A 17,821-nucleotide genomic window follows, 5' to 3' on the forward strand; every position below is an offset into this window, starting at 1 on the left:
ATCCTCCGTTGCTCCAAGGAGAAACGGCCAAATTCTCTCAACCTATTCTCATAAGGCACTCTCTCCAATCCAGGCAACATCCTTGTAAATTTCCTCTGCACTCTCTCTATAGTATCCACATCCTTCCAGAACTGAACACAGTACTCCAAATGGGGTCTGACCAAGGTCTTCTATAGCTGTAACATTACCTCACGGCTCTTGAACTCAGTCCCTACAGTTGATAAAGGCCATCATACCATACACTTTCTGAACAACACTGTCAACTGCACAGCAGCTTTGAGTGTCCTATGGACATGGACCCCAAGATCTCGCTGATCCTCCACACTGCCAAGAGTCTCACCATTAATACTATATTCTGTCTTCAAATTTGACCAACTGAAATGAACCACTTCACTTTTAACACAAAGCAAGGTCTCCTTTGATCCTATGTCTCCTTACTTTCTGAATGAGACTTGCACGGGGTATCTTATCCAATGCCTTTCTGAAATCCATATACACTACATCCACTGTTCTACCTTCATCAATGTGTTTTGTTACATCCTCAAAGAATTCAATCAGGCTTGTAAGGCACAACCTACCCTTGACAAAGCCATGCTGACTGTCCCTAATCAGATTATGTCTCTCCAAATGTTCATAAATCCTGCCTCTCCGGATCTTCTCCAACAACTTGCCCACCACTGAAGTCAGACTCACTGGTCTATTGTTTCCTGGGTTATTTCTATTCCCTTTGTTGAACAGGAGAACAGCATCTGCAACCTTCTAATCCTCCGGTACTTCTCTCATCCCCATTGATGATGCAAAGATCATTGCCAGAAGCTCAGCAACCTCCTCCCTTGTTTCCACAGTAGCCTGGGGTATATCTTGTCTGGTCTTGGCATCTTATCTGACTTAATACCTTTCAAAAGCTCCAGCACGTCCTCTTTCTTAATGTCTATATACTCAAGCATTTTAGTCCGCTGTAAGTCATCCGCACAATTGCCAAGGTCCTTTTCACTGGTGAATACTGTAGCAAAGTATTGATTAAGTACCTCTGCTACCTCCTCCGACTCCATGCACACATTTCCGCTATCACACCTGATTGGTCCTACTCTCACATGGCTCATCCTGTTGCTCTTCGCATACTTGTAGAATGCCTTAGGGTTCTCCTTAATCCTACTTGCCAAGGCCTTCTCATGCCCCCTTTGAGCTCTCCTAATTTCATTCTTGAGTTCCTTTCTGGCACCCTTGTAATTTTCTAGAGCTCTAACAGTACCTAGTTTCTTGAACCTTTCCTAAGCTTTTCTTCTTAACTAGATTTTCTACATCCTTTGTACACCATGGTTCTTTTACCTTACCAACCTTTCCTTGGCTCAATGGAACATACCTATGCAGAAAATCATACAAATGTTCCCTGAACATTTGCCACATTTCTGCCGTGCATTTCCCTGAGAACATCTGCACCCATTTCATGCTTCCATGTTCTTGCCTAATAGCTTCATATTTTCCCCCATCCCAATTAAATGTTTTCCCAAATTGTCTGCTCCTACCCCTCTCCAGCGTTATGGTAAAGGGGGTAGAGTTGTGATCACTAACTCCAAAATGCTCTCCCACCAAGAGATCTGACACCTGACCAGGTCCGTTTCCCAGTACCAGATCAAGTACAGCCTCTCCTCTAGTTGGCTTATTCCGAGAACCTCTTGTACTAAGGAGATAAGAGTCATTATTAGGAAAGTTAAAATCACCCGACACAACAATCCTAATATTTGCACCATTCCAGAATCTGCCTCCCTATCTGCTCCTCGATATCCCTGTTACTATTGGGTGGGGGGGTCTATAAAAAACACCCAGTAGAGTTATTGCCCCCTTCCTGTTTCTGACTTCCACCCACAATGACTTAGTAGACAATCTCTCCATGACTTCCTACTTTTCTCCTGTTCTGCAGCCATGACACTATCCTTGATTAGCCACACCCCCACCTCTTTTGCCTCCCTCCCTGTCCTTTTAAAAGCATTTAAAGCCCAGCACACTCAGCAGCCATTCCTGCCCCTGAGACGTCCAAGTCTCTGTAATGGGCACAATGTCATCGTTCCACGTATTGATCCACACTCTAAGTTCATCTGCCTTGTTTATGATACTCCTTGCATTAAAACAGACACATCTCAACCATCTGGCTTTTTTTTGTTTTGTCATCTGCTTATCCTTCCTTACAAACTCCCTACAAGGTGTCCCTACATGTGTGCCAACCACTCCATCCTCTGCCTCATCACTTCGGTTTCCAACCCCCTGCAAATCTGGTTTCAATGCTCCCCAGTAGCATTAGCAAACCTCACTCCCAGAATATTGGTTCCCCTCTGGTTCAGGTGCAATCCATCCCACTTGTAAATGTCACCCCTTTCCCAGAAAAGGGTCCATTGATTCAAAAAATTGAAACCCTACCCCCTGCACAATCTCCTCAGCCACTCACTTGTCTGTGCTGTCTTCCTGTTCTGACCTTCCCTAGCTCGTGGCACTGGGAGTAATCTGGAGATTACCACCTTGGAGGTCCTGCTCTTCAGCCTCCTTCCTAACTCCCTAATCTTACTGAACAGGACTTATACCCCTGTCCTGCCTATGTCATTGGTACCAATATGTACCACCACCTCTGGCTGCTCATCCTCCCCTTCAAGAATATTTTGCAACCGCTTGGAGACATCCTGGACCCTAGCACCCAGGAGGCAACACACTATCCTGGCATCCGTTTTGCTGCCACAGAATCTCCTACCTGCCAACTAACTTTCGAGTCCCCTCTGACTATTGCTCCATCTGACTTCACCCTACCCTCCTGAGGCTCAGAGCCAACCACAGTGCTATTGATCTGACTGCTGCTCCCTTGCCCAGATAGGTCATCCCCCTCAGTAGTATCCAAAGGAGTATACCTGTAGCTGAGGGGACCCTGCACTGACTTCCTTCTCCCTTTACCTGTCTTGGTGTTCACCCATCTACTCCCTGAATTCTGCACTCTGGGTGTAACCGCCTGCTCAAAAGTCTTATCTATCAAATGCTCTTCCTCCCAGATGATCCTTAGTTCATCCAGCTCCAGCTCCTTAGAGTGGACTTTAAGGAACTGGAGTTGGCTGCACATCCCCCAGGTGTAGTCATCAGGTAGACCATCAGGTTCCATGAATTCCCACATCCTACAGGAGGAGTATTCCACTGCTATATCTGCCATCCAGCCTGCACTGTGCTATGACCAAGACCAAATCAGCAATAATGAAAGGGAAAACCTATCCTTCTTACCTGTTTCTAGCATCTTCTTATCAAAGCCTGATGCTCCTACTCTCACTGTTGGCTTACTGCCAACAACAGCTACCCCACTTGTCCCTTTGTACTTTTATTTCCTTTGGACTGCTCTATTTCTGCTGCTGATCGTGCGTCTGGAATGCCTGAATGCCCACAAAGCTCTCCTTTAATACAAGCCTTGCTGACCTGTGAGTAACCTCGCTGCAGTGAGCTGCTCCGGCCACTGACTGGGCCTCCATAATGTCCAAACACCCGCAAAGCTTTCCTTTTATACTAACTTCACTGTTAGGTGGTAGTGGTAGTGGGGACGAGCTCCCACTGCTGAACAAATGCTCTTCATGGTGTGCATCTCAAACAGCCGCTGACAACCAAGTCCAACTCCTGGCCTTCACGTGTGGCATAGTTCTTATGCCTGGCGGAGCTGTTCTCACTGACAGGAGAAGGGGCTAAGGCAGACCACTGGCGCCTTAAAACCAGTTGCTCTAGGCAGATGGGGCTCGTTAACCACGGATGGTAGCTCATCTAGCAGAGGGAGAACTTGCAGCTATACCCGCTCATGGGAAAGGCTCCAGGAGTAAACCAGAGGAAAAATCTGGAGTCGGAGTCCCGAAGGCGGCTGACTGCTGTACCCAGCACCGGCATGGCAACTCCTGCGATGCTGCTGGCAACAAGACAGAGGCCACACACTAACTTCACTGTCCTGCAAGTAACCTCGTCATATGCTCTGCTCCTATCACTGATAGGGCCTCTGGTACCTACACCAAGATCAGTCTAACACTTCCCTCCTGCTCAGTACTCTATATTTCTTTCATCCATATGCCTACCTAAGAGGTGATAAAGGAATCGAGGTGTGGGGATCTAAGCAGCAAGCTGGTCTTAGTGAATGGTGTGGCAGGTGTGAGGGGCCAAATGATTTTTTTCTTATGTCTGCTCATATTTCAAGCTCAAGTTCCTGAATGTCAACACCTTGAAGATTTATCCTTGGCTCAGCACGTGATACAACCATGAAGAAGACACAGCCACGTCTCATTGTCAGTGTACTGTGCTACTGCTGCTGCAAACGACTATTTTTCATGAAATTTATGCCCTTGGTCTGCTTGGCTATGACAATGAACTTGAACTATTTTGAAAGTTTTACCTGGAGTTTCTCTGCAGCTGCCATTTCTTGCACTGGAATTCTACAATTAAGTACTTCAATCATTAAAATTCTACTTTTTTTTTTTACCATTTCTTGGGAACTATTGGCCAAGTAGGAATGGAAAGAAGGAAAACACCCATGTGGATTTAATTTCCTCAATGCTTTGAGAGGATGGTCAAGGATAACATCTGCAGCATGCTACCACCCAAGCTGGACCCCCTACAATTCACCTACCGTCACAACTGATCGACAGACAATGCAATAGCCACTGCTCTACATACTGTCCTTACACATCTGAAAAAGAGGGATGCTTATGTGAGAATGCTGTTCTTGGACTACAGTTCAGCATTCAACACCGTAGCTCCATCCAGGCTTAACAGGAAGCTCAGAGACTCGGTCTTGACCCTGCCTTGTGCAGCTAGATCCTGGACATCCTGTCAGATCCACGGCAGCTGGTAAGAGTGGGCTCCCTCACCTCTGCCCCTCTGACCCTCAGCACAGGAGCCCCTCAGTGCTGTATCTTAAGCCCCCTCCTTTACTCTCTATATACCCATGACTGTGTCACCACCCACAGCTCCAATCTGCTAATTAAATTTGCTGACTACACTACAATGATTGGCCTAATCTCAAACAATAACAAGGTGGCCTTCAGGGAAGAAGTCATCTCTCTGACACAGCAGTGTCAAGAAAACAACCTCTCCCTCAATGTCACAAAAACAAAGGAGCTGGTTGTGCATTACAGGAGGAATGGAGACGGGCTAACCCCTATTGACACCAGTGGATCTGGGGTTGAGAGGGTGAACAGTTTTAAGTTCCTCGGCATATACATCACCAAGGACCTCACATAGTCTGTACGTACTGGTTGTGTGGTGATAAAGGCACAACAGCGTCTCTTTGAGAGCATCCTGACTGGCTGCATCACTGTCTGGTATGGGAACTGTACTTCCTTCAATCACAGGACTCTGCAGAGAGTGGGGTGGACAGCCCTGTGCATCTGTAGTTGTGAACTTCCCACGATTCAGGTGTTACTCCTGTGCCCAACTCTGAGGGGTCGAAGGGTCCCAAAGTAGCCCCCTCCTTTTTGAGAATCGCAAGATTGCTATTAATTCAGGTCAGGAGACCCAGGAAATGAGAGAGAGACATTTGGAATGTCTTGGCCCCTCGGCGATACAAAGCTACGGGAAACGGCCATTGTCTCTTGGAGACAGAATTGTGTATTGAGTACTGTGCTTCGTAGAAGCCCTCAGGCAACGTGGGCTGGTTGGGGGATGGCATCATTCCACCCTGATTGACATCTGAGACCTCGTGAGAGGGGATAAAAGAGGGTCTGGGGAACGGCCCCTTCAGACGCACCAGAAGAAACGCTAGAAATCCTGTAACAGCATAATAGCGAAAGCCGGTGGAAAGCCATGTGCGTCCTTTTCCATTTGCCTCAGAATTGGTGGGCCTTGCCACAGAAGAACAGCTTTAGCTAACAACAAAGGAGAAATCAGCCCCAACGACTCTCGAAGGATTGACATCATAAAAGGAATGGGCAAGTTTTAAACTCTCTCTCTTGACTCCAACCAAAGGCTGCAGCCGGCAGCTTGAATGAACTTGAGTGACTTTTATATTTCCATCGGACAATACGTTATCCCCTAGACAATGATAGAGTTATTTCTTATTGATTATTATTATACCCGCGCGTTTAGATTTAGTATTGACGACGTATATTATCTGTATGGTTGCATTGATATTATTTTTGTGTATTTTTATCAATAAATACTGTTAAAAATAGTACCATCAGACTTTAATGGACCTCTCTATCTTTGCTGGTAAGTGACCCAGTTACGGGGTACGTAACACAGGACATTTACAAGGACAGGTGTGTAAAAAGGGGCCCGTAGGATGATTGGAGACCCAAGTCAGCCCAACCACAAACTGTTCCAGCTGCTGCCATCTGGGAAATAGTACCGCAGCATTATACCCAGAACCAACAGGCTCCGGGACAACTTCTTCCACCAGGCCATCAGACTGATTAATTGATGCTGATACAATTGTATTTCTATATTATATTGACTGTCCTGTTGTACATACTATTTATTATGAATTACTATAAATTGCACACTGTGCATTTAGATGGAGATGTAACATAAAGATTTTTACTCCTCATGTATGTGAAGGATGTAAGCAAGAAAGTCAATCCAATTCAGCACAGCACCTAAAGGTTTTGCTAAGGTTCCGCATTATGTTGTTTCAACTCAAATCATTCATAGGATCAGCTCCCTTTTGCTATGCTATTGTGCTCAGAATTGCAAACGATCTTCATTTGGTCAGCAACTACTGTACAAATTTGTTCCTTGTACCCAATCTATAGAGCCTTCAACCATGGCAACTGAGCTGATCTGATAACTCAGTGACATAAATGTTAGAACATAAGAACACAAGAAATAGGAGCAGGAGTAGGCCATCCGGCCCATCGAACCTGCTCTGCCATTCAATAAGATCATGGCTGATCTGTCCGTAAACTCATCCTTTTCCCCATAACCCTTAATTCCCTTACTACGTAAAAACCTATCTAACTGTTTCTTAAATATATTTAGTGAGGAAGCCTCAACTGCTTTCCTGGGCAGAGAACTCCACAGATCCACCACTCTCTGGGAAAAACAGTTTCTCCTCATCTCCGTCCTAAATCTTCTCTCCTGAATCTTGAGGCAATGTCCCCTAGTTCTAGTCTCACCTACCAATGGAAACAACTTTCCTACTTCTATCTTACCTATCCATTTCAAAATTTTGTTTGTTTCTATAAGATCCCCTCTCATTCTTTTGAACTCCAGAGAGTATAGTCCCAGGTGACTCAATCTCTACTCATAGGTTAACCCCTTCATCCCTGGAATCAACCTGGTGAACCTTCTCTGCACTACTTCCAAAGCCAGTATACCCTTACTCAAGTATGGAGACCAGAAATGGACACAGTACTCCAGGTGCGGTCTCACCAGTACCCTGTATAGTTGCAGCATGACCTCCCTGCTCTTGAATTCAATCCCTCTGGCAATGAAGGCCAACATTCTGGTTGCCTTCTTAATAACCTGTTGTATCTGCAAGCCAACTTTTTGCCATTCATGAACAAGCACTCCCAAGTCCCTCTGCACAACAGCACGCTGCAATCTTTCACTATTTAAATAATAATCTGCTCTTCTATTATTCCTTCCAAAATGGATGATCTCGCATTTACCAATGTTGTATTCTATCTGCTAGACCTTGGCCCACTCACTTAACCTATCTATATGCCTCTGCAGACTTTCCACATCCTCTGTACAATTTGCTTTTCCACTCAGTTTAGTGTCATCAGCAAATTTCACTATGATACACTCAGTCCCCTCTTCCAAATCATCAATGTAAATGGTAAACAGCTGCGGGCCCAGCACCAGACCCTGCCGCACCCCACTCACCACTGACTGCGAACTGGAGAAACACCCATTTATACCAACTATCGGTTAACCAATCCACTATCCATGCTGATACACTTCCTCCGACTCCATGCATCCGTATCTTATTTATAAATCTCTTGTGCGGCACCTTATTGAACGCCTTCTGGAAATCTAAGTGTACGACATCCACCTGTTCCCCCTATCCACTGCACTCATTATGTCATCAAAGAATGCTGAGCCTCGTGCCTTGGCTACACACTTCGTTTGCAAAAGTTTATTTCAAGGATTTGAATTACGGCTTGGGTTGGCGAGATGGATGTACGTCTCTAACAAAGAAAGTGTAAGGTGCTCCTCCCCTCCACTAGCCTGCAGATCACCCTTGGATCAGGTGTAACCCCTGCATAGCACCTCAATCAGGGTCATGCGAAGCCATGGGAGCAGGTGGTGGATGGTCGTATCAGCAGCTGGTGCATATCTCAAATTCTGGTAATGCTACCACTGACATCAGGCAGACAATCTCTGAAGAGTACTGCTAATGGCTGGGGTCACCCGTCTTGTAAAGACACTGCCCAGAAGAAAGCATTGGTAAGCTACTTCTGCAGAAAAGTTTGCCATGAACAATCATGGTCATAGACTATGATCATTCATGTCATTCGACACGGCACATAATGATGAATTACAGTTACTGCAAAAATCATATCAGATTTGACACTCTCAAAATAGTCTCCTGAGGACAGAAACAACAGTAGAGGCAGAGAAAAGTGGATGCAGGAGGAACACCCCTTCTGAAGTGTCCTGAAAATGTGACATAGATTTTAAATTCCCCTTTTCTTGTGATGACATTCCAGAGATTCAGGTCTGAATCTTCTCCTCTGCCATCCGATTCCTAAATGGACATTGAACCTGTGAACACTACCTCACTTCTTTGATACAGGGACAAGATTGAGTCAAGAATCACAATAGCACATGTGACTTGTGGTGAGGGTTGCAGGCCATCGCAGACTTCAAAGCCAAATGGAGCGGTGACACCAACATCGCGGCCTCTCTCCCAGATGAGCTCAATCGCTTTTACGCTCGGTTCGATGTCGCTAACTCTGAGCCTCCGAGGAAAGCCACCGCTACAACCTGCAACCTGGTCATCTCTGAGGCTGAGGGACGTAGATGTTTCCAACAAGCGGACAGTCGCAAGGGTGTGGGACCAGACAGCATCCCAGGGCAAATACACAGGATGTGCACAGCACATCTGGCAGGTGTGTTTATTGACATTTTTAATCTCTTCCTCTCCCAGTGTAGAGTGCCCTCCTGCTTCAAATTACCCACCATTGTCCCTGTACCAAAAAAGACCAAGATAACATGCCTGAATGACTGGTGTCCTGTCACACTTACCTCAATAATAAGCAAATGCTTTGAGAAACACACACAAAATGCTGGTGGAACGCAGCAGGTCAGGCAGCATCTATAGGGAGAAACGCTGTCGACGTTTCGGGCCGAGACCCTTCGTCAGGACTAACTGAAAGGAAAGATAGTAAAAGATTTGAAAGTAGGAGGGGGAGGGGAAAATGCAAAATGATAGGAGAAGACCGGAGGGGGTGGGGTGAAGCTGAGAGCCGGAATTTTGAGAGCCAGTTGCTTGAATTTCCAGCATCTGTAGATTTCCTCATGGAATGCTTTGAGAGACTGGTCAAGGACTACATCTGCAGTACGCTACCACCCAAACTAAACCCCCTACAATTTCCCTACCAACACAACCAATCAATAGACACAATAGCCACTGTTCCACATACCATCCTTACACATCTGGAGAAGAAGGATGCTTATGTGAGAATGCTGTTCTTGGACTACAGTTCAACATTCAAAACCATAGTTCCATCCAGGCTCGACAGGAAGCTCAGAGACCTTGGCCTTCACCCTGCCTTGTGCAGCTGGATCCTGGACTTCCTGTCAGATCGCCGGCAGGGGGTAAGAGTGGACTCCCTCACCTCCAAGCCTCTGACATTCAATGCAGGAGCCCCTCAGGGCTGCATACTGTCTCCTCCTTTACTCCCTGTACATCCATGACTGCGTCACCACCCACAGCTCTAATCAGCTAATTAAATTTGTCGTTGACGCTAAATTGATTGGCCTAATCTCAAACAATAATGAGGTGGCCTACAGGGAAGAAGTCATCACTCTGACACAGCGGTGTCAAGGAAACAACCTCTCCCTCAATGTCGCAAAAACAAAGGAGCTGGTTGTGGATTACAGGAAGAATGCAGACAGGTTAACGCCTATTAATATCAATGGATCTGGGGTTGAGAGGGTAAACAGCTTTAAGTTCCTTGGCATCCTTATCACCGAGGACCTCACGTGGTCTGTATGCACCGGATGATAGATGAAAAAGGCACAACAGCGCCAAAGCAAGTTTGGTATGGGCCCCCAAATCCTCAGAACTTTCTACAGGGGCACAACTGAGAGCATCCCAATTGGCTGCATCACTGCCTGGCATGGGAAGTGTACCTCCCTTAATCGCAGGATTTCTGCAGAGAGTGGTGCGGACAGCCCAACACATCTGTAGTTGTGAACTTCCCATGATTCAGGACATTTACAAAGACAAGTGTGAAAAAAAGGGCCTGAGGGATCATTGGGGACCTCAGTCACCCCAACCACAATCTATTCCAGCTGCTACCATCCAGTAAACAGTACCACAACATAAAGCCAGGACCAACAGGCTCTGGGACAGCTTCTTCCACCAGGCCATCAGACCGATTAACTCATACTGATTTGAGTGTATCTCTATGTTATATTGACTGTTCTATTTATTATAAATTACTATGATTGCACATTGCATATTTAGACGAAGACGTATGTGAAGGATGTAAGAAATAAAGTCAATTCAATATATATTTGTATTTTGCACGATTTTTAATCTATTCAGTATACCGTAATTGATTTATTTATTATTTTTTTCTTCTTCTATGTATTGCTTACGTATTGCTTTGAACTGCTACTGCTAAATTAACAAATTTCACGACACACGACAACCTGATTGTGATTGTGATAAGAACACCACAGAACAATCGTTCAGATGCTTGTGGATTGAAATATCTTCTCAATATTTCAGTGAGACATATGTTGTAAATACTCTCCTTGCTGAATGGCTTGTTGATTATAAAGGGAGCACAGCCTGATTGCTCAGAATGCTGCACTATCATGAGGAACCCCAGGTGCCACAGTCAAAGTCTGACGAAAGGGATTCACTGTCAGTGGGAATAAGACCCAGTGATATTGAAAGCAAGGTTAGTGAGAGACATGATCATTGTGTACACTCTGAACTTGCAAACATTTTGTATCAGACACCTAGCACTGTTACTTCTTGAAATTCATTAAGTTTACTTCCTTGTGGAATACTTCTCTGCAGCTACCACAAAGATAAAAAAAAACAATGCATAGCAGAAGTAAAGGCAGCAGATTGACACAGCTAGTGGAGCTGCTGCTGGACAGTTCCAGTAAGCTGGGTCCAACCCTGTTTGTGTGGAATTTGCACATTCTGGGAATGCATGGGTTTCATCTCGATGCTCTGATTCCTCCCACATCCCAAAGAAGTGCGGTTAACTGGTCGCTGTAAATTGTCCCTGCTGTGTAGGTGAGACAAGAACGAGAGAAATTAAGTTAAAGTCGGATTAGTGTGCTCAAAGCTGCTTCACAGTCAGCAGGAACTCTGGGCTCTTTCAGTGCTGTAACCTGTCCAGACTTAAGTAAATAAAGCAATGTTTCAGATGTGCAAGGACATCTTTCCCCTTCAACTACCCCTTGCTGTCACTGGTTCTTTCCTGGAATTGACATGTTTTGCTTTTGTTCTACCAATTTAGAAGCAGTGAAACACCCGCTTGTTCCAGAGACACAAGAGAATGCAGACTCTGGAATAGGAGCAACACACAAAATGCTGGAGGAACTCAGCGGTTCGGGCAACATCTCTGGAGGGAAGTGGACAGTTGACATTTCTGGTCAAGATCCTTCAGGTACAAGCTATCTTCACTCTATAGAGTCATAGATAAGTACAGCACAGAATCAGGCCCTTCAGCAATCTAGTCTGTGCCACACCATTTAAACTGCCTCGTCCTGTTGCCTGCACCCTGACCATAGCACTCCATGTTCCTCCCATCAATGTACCTATCCAAACATCTCTTAAATGTTGAATTTGAGCTTGCATGCACCATTTGTGCTGGCAGCTCATTCCACACTCTCATGGCCCTCTGAGTGAAGAAGTTTCTCCTGATGTTCCCCTTAAATTTTTCACCTTTCACCCTTCAACCATGACCTCCAGAAGTAGTCCCACCCAACGTCAGTGGAAATAGCCTGCTCTACCTATACCCCTTATAATTTTGTCTATCAAATCTCCCCTCAATCTTCGACATTCCAAGGAATAAAGCCCCAACCTATTCAATCTTTCTTTATAACTCAGGTCTTCCAGTCCCAGCAACATCCTTGTAAAATTTTCTCTGTACTCTTTCAATCTTATTTACATCTTTCCTGTAGGTAGGTGACTGAAGCTGCACGCAATACTCCAAATTAGGCCTCATCAATGTCTTATATAACTTCAACATAACATCTCATCTCCTGTACTCAATACTTTAATTTATGAAAGACAATGTGCCAAAAGCTTTCTTTACGACCCTAAGTACCTGTGGCACCACTTTCAATAAATTATGGACCTGTATTCCCAGATCCCTTTACTCTATCTTTCAGTTCAAATGAAGAGTCTTGATTCAGAATGTTGATTGTCTATTTTCCTCCACTGATATTGCCTGAACTGCTGAGCTGCCCCAGTGAGTGAGAGTTCAGCACTGACTGCCTGCTTTGTCTGTGAGCGGCCTTTTGCTGTGTGGTTCACTGTGGCAGGCGGGTAGGCCTCTGCCTCGTGTGGTGTCCCTCTCTTTGGATGAATGTCGGTGATGTCAGAGGATGTCTCACGGTTCTGTGTTTATAAATAGATCCTTCATTGATCCCAAAGGAAATTACAGTGTCACAGTAGCATTACAAGTGTATAGATATACAATATACAAATATATAAAGAGAAGAAAGAAAAAAATAAGTTACCTCAAACAATCTAACAGAAGGGGGTCATCACTTCCCTGGCTATAGGTTGACCCGTTATAGAGCCTAATGGCCTCATATAGCGCTCTTTGGAGCAGCACAGTTGTCTTAGTCTATTACTAAAAGTGTTCCTCTGTGCATCCAAGATGGCATGCAGAGGGTGAGAAACATTGCCCAGAATTGCCAGGATTTTCCGTAGGGTCTTTTGTTCTACCACAGCCTCTAGTGTGTCCAGTTTGATTCCTACAACAGAACCAGCCTTTCTAATCAGTTTATTGAGCCTGTTGGCATCACCCATATTGATGCCATTGCCCCAGCACACCACCATATAGAAGAGTGTACTGGTGTCAACACACTGGGAGAACATATGAAGGAGAGGCCTGTATACTCCAAAAGACCTCAGTCTCCTCAGGAAGGATAGGCAACAATAGCCCTTCTTGTACACAACCTCTGTGGATTGGACTATTGTGTTTATTGACTGTAGACTTTTTTAGACATACAGTTTTTAAATTCTGTGTTGTTATTCAACCATTCCTTTTCCATTTTGCTGTGTGAGAGTTTAGGAGTTGATGTTCTTGTTGCACTCTGTTAGTTTTTTTTGTGCAGGGGAGGGGTTGTTTGGGAGTTGATGTTCTTGTTGCATTTTGTGTGAGGGAGGGGAGATGGGTGTCGACGTTCTGTTCTGTTTTGTGCAGATGGGTTAGAGGGTTTGATGATCGGAATGCTGTTTATTTTTAGTGTGGGGGTGGGTTTGATGTTTTTCTCTGAACAACTTCCACGTTTTTTCTTTGTTTCGTGGCTATCTGGAGAAGACAAATCTCAGATTTGTTTATGGACACATACTTTAATAATTAAAGAACCTTTGACCTTTACTTTGTGTGTTACTTCAGATTTCTTTATGCTGTTTTATCCACAGAAGGTTTGCCCTTAACATGCCAATGTCTTAGCTCAGGTTGCCAAATTCAGTGCAAAACAGGAGTGAGGTCATAAGCTTGATTTGTGTATGCTTGATGGTCATTTTGGACTCAATGGGCTGAAGAGCCAAATAGGCAAACACAAATCAAGCTTAGTGAATTTATTTAAATTTTACATCCATCCCACAATGTGAGGGAGTCACAATTGAGAGACATGTGAATTTATAAGTGTAATGGCTTGTAGAAAGAAGCTGTCCCGTAGCCTGTTGGTCCTGGCTTTTATGCTGCGGTACCATTTGCCAGATGGAAGCAGCTGGAACAGTTTACGGTTGGGGTGACTGGTGTCCCCGATAATCTTCCAGGCCTTCTTTCTGCACTTGCTGCTGTAAATGTCCTCAAGGGAGTGAAGATGCGCTGTCTATACCACTCTCTGCAGAGCCCAGAGATCAAGGTTGGTGCGGTTCCTGTACCAGGCAGTGATACAGCCAGTCAGGATGCTCTCAATGGTGCCCCTGTAGAAAGTCTTGAAGATATGGGGGATCATGTCGAACTTCTCCCATTGTCTGATGTGGAATATACACTGTTGTGCTTTTTTTTTGTCACATAACAGGTGAGATCTTTTGTGATGTGTATACTGAGGAACTTGAAACTACTCACCCTCTCACTGATGGTGATTAGGGCAAGCCTGTCTCCATTCCTCCTGTAATCCATGATCAGCTCTTCTGTTTTTTGGACATTGAAGCAGAGGTTGTTATTTTGGCACCACTGTGTCAGGGTGTCACAAGGTGTTCCACTAATCCTTTGTTAAATTCTCCCCACATTCTCATTATCTCCTCCCAGATTCTACCACTTACTTATCCACTAGGGGCAATTTACAGTGGAAAATTAACCGAACATCCCATTTGTTCTTGTGACGTTGGAGCAACCCGGAGCATCTGGAGAAATTCTGATGATAGTGAGAACGTGCAAACTCCACACAGAAAGCACCGGACTGACCACAGCTCACTGGTGCTGTGAGGCAGTGGCTCTATCAGCTATGTTATCGTGCTGACAGTTCCAAAAATATACCATGATCATTTGCTTTCCCAGAATAGTTGCATAATGATTTGAGTCATTGGACATGCAGTGTATTTCCAGCACTGCTTCCCATTCTGGCAGAGGAGTTCGGAAGGGATGCTGAATCCCAGAGTAGGAGAGAGGTGTCACAGAAGGGCTGCTCGAGTGAGGGTGAGTGGGCCTGAATGTTGGCAGGAGCTGGGATGGAAGGTTCTAGGAGCAAAGATAAAGTATGTCAGGATGCCCTTTATTGACTGCAGCTCAGCATTCAATACCACCATCCCCTCAAAACTATCAATAAGTTTCAAGACCTTGGCCTTAATACCTCCTTGTGCAGTTGGATCCTTGATTTTCCTCACACAGATCCCAGCCTGTCAGATTGGTAACAACATCTCCTCCACAATCTCCTTCAGCACAGGTACACCACAAGGCTGTGTGCTTAGCCCCCTGCTCTACTCGCTTTACATTTATGACTGTGTAGCTCTGCACAGCTCCAAAACTATATTCAAGTTTGCTGGTGACACCACTCTTGTGATGATAAATCAGTATACAGGAGGGAGATTCAAAATCTGGCTGATTGGAGTCATAACAACAACCTCTTACTGAAAGTCAGCAAGACCAAGAGGCTGCTTATAGACTTCATGGGGAAAAAACAGAGGTCCGTGAGCCAGTCTTCATGGAGGATCAGAGGTGGAGAGAGTCAGCTATTTTAAATTCCTTGGTGTTATTATTTTGTAGAATCTGTCCTGGGCCCAGCACTTAAGTATAATTATGAAGGAAGCATGGCATCGACTCTACATCCTTAGATGTTTGCAAAGATTCAGCTTGACTCCTATAAGTTTAGACAAGATGTGTAGTGGAGAGTACATTGACTGGCTACATCATGACCTGGAATGGAAACACCAATGCCCTAGAATGGAAAATCCTACAAAAAGTAGTAGATATGGCCAGTGCATCATGGATAAAGCCCTCCCCACCATTGACCACATCTGCATGAAACATTGTCCCAGGAAGGCATAAAGGAAATCCCCACCTGCCAGGAAATGCTGTTTTCTCACTGTTGCCATCAGGAAGAAGGTACAGTAGCCTCAGGACTCACACAAAGGTTCAAAGGTTCATTTATTATCAAAGTACGTACGTAGTATACAACTCAGAGATTTGTCTTCTCTCACCACCAAGGACAGTTATTAACCCTCAACCATCAGGCTCTTGAACCAAAGCAAATGACTTCATTCAACTTCACTTGCCCCATCATTGAAAAGTTCCCACAGCCAATGGACTCACTTTCAAGGACTCTTTATTTCATGTTCTCAATATTTATTGCTTATTTATTTTTCTTTCTTTTTGTATTTGCACAGTTTGTTGTCTTTTGCCCAAGTTGGTATGATCTTTCATACTCTTATGGATTTATGGAGTAAGCCCACAAGCAAATGAATCTCAAGGTTGTAAATGGTGACATAGCTGTATATGTACTTTGATAATAAATTTACTCTGAACTTTTGAACTGTTTGTCTTTCACCCCAGTTGATCTGGAATAATGATACAGAATCAGGGATGCAGCTGACCATTGCAGAATTCTTGAGTGTTCGCTGGACGTCAGCTGGTCCATTTTCAGGTAGCTTTGGAGAACTCTGAGCATCAGAGCTCAGCTGGAGACTGAACAAATCATGGAGGCCTATCAGCTGTGGTTAGGATCTGTTGAATAATTGGAGGGCTCACTGTGTTATGATGCACATTGACCACATCCTCACCATATCTTATGGAGAGGATGTACCCAATCAAGGAAGGTCCTGCTGAAGGGTCTTGGCCTGAGATGTCAACCGTACTCTTTTCCATAGATGCTGCCAGGCCTGCTAAGTTCCTCCAGCATCTTGCTTGTGTTGTAAGGAAGAACCTTGTAAGGCTTTGAACTATCCCATACCGCTTTACAACTGGATGTGTTTTGAAATGTGGTCATTACTGTAATGCAGGAAGAGCAATTAGTTGATCAGAGTACAAGCCCTAAAGGCCCCTCAGGCCCCTCACTATTCAAGAGGATGAGCTTTCTGAACAATTCACATAGGTGTCTTTTTGTCCAAAAATCTGTCAACTTCAGCCTTGAATATGGTCAACATTCGATCATTTACAGTCCTCTGTGGTTGTGAGTTCTGAAGATTCATAACTCTCCTGGTAAAAGGATTTACTCTTTCTCTCCTTGTTACCCCTGTTCTCTTCTCCTTAGATCAGACCTTCCAGGTGGAGGCGCCTTAGCTGGAGAAAGCAGTCTTGGCCCAAAACATTGACTGCTCTTTTCCATAGACACTGCCTGGCCTGCTGAGTTCCTCCAGCATTTTGTGTGTGTTGCTTGGATTTCAGCATCTGCAGATTTTCTCTTGCTTATGATTGGAGGAAACAGTCTCTTAGCAGTAGGCATGAAAGTAATTTAAAATTTCTAATCCACACAGTTGTATCACTGTGATTTTAATCCATCTATATGGAATGTGTTGATACTTTTCCAGCAGTTAAGTCATACCAGTCCAAACAGGCTCACTTTCACATTAGCTTAGAACATTTCTCAAATCTATTCTGACCATTACCTTCTGTCTCTCAATGAGATTAACTTTCATTCTACCCCTCATATTAGAGGTAGGGTTGGGGGATTGTGGTGAACTACATATACCTGTCTGGACTGCTCCTGTGGCTCCTCCCACAGACCCCTGCTGACTGCTCCTGTGGCTCCTCCCACAGACCCCTGTATAAAGGCGACTGAGGCCTGTTGCCCTGCCTCATTCCCCAGGATGTAGTGTTGTTCATTCTTCCAGTCAATAAAGCCGATACCTCGCTTCCTACGTCTCAGCGTGAGTTATTGATGGTGCATCAATTTTATTGACTGGAAGTTAAAGCATGGAAACCGTTTTACGCCCGGAACGGTTGGATTTGGACCCCCAAGACCCTGAAGCAGCTCTTGCCTTTGAACTCTGGCTTGCATGCTT

The sequence above is a fragment of the Hemitrygon akajei genome, chromosome 12, assembly GCF_048418815.1.
Source record: "Hemitrygon akajei chromosome 12, sHemAka1.3, whole genome shotgun sequence".
Classification (NCBI taxonomy): Eukaryota; Metazoa; Chordata; class Chondrichthyes; order Myliobatiformes; family Dasyatidae; genus Hemitrygon; species Hemitrygon akajei.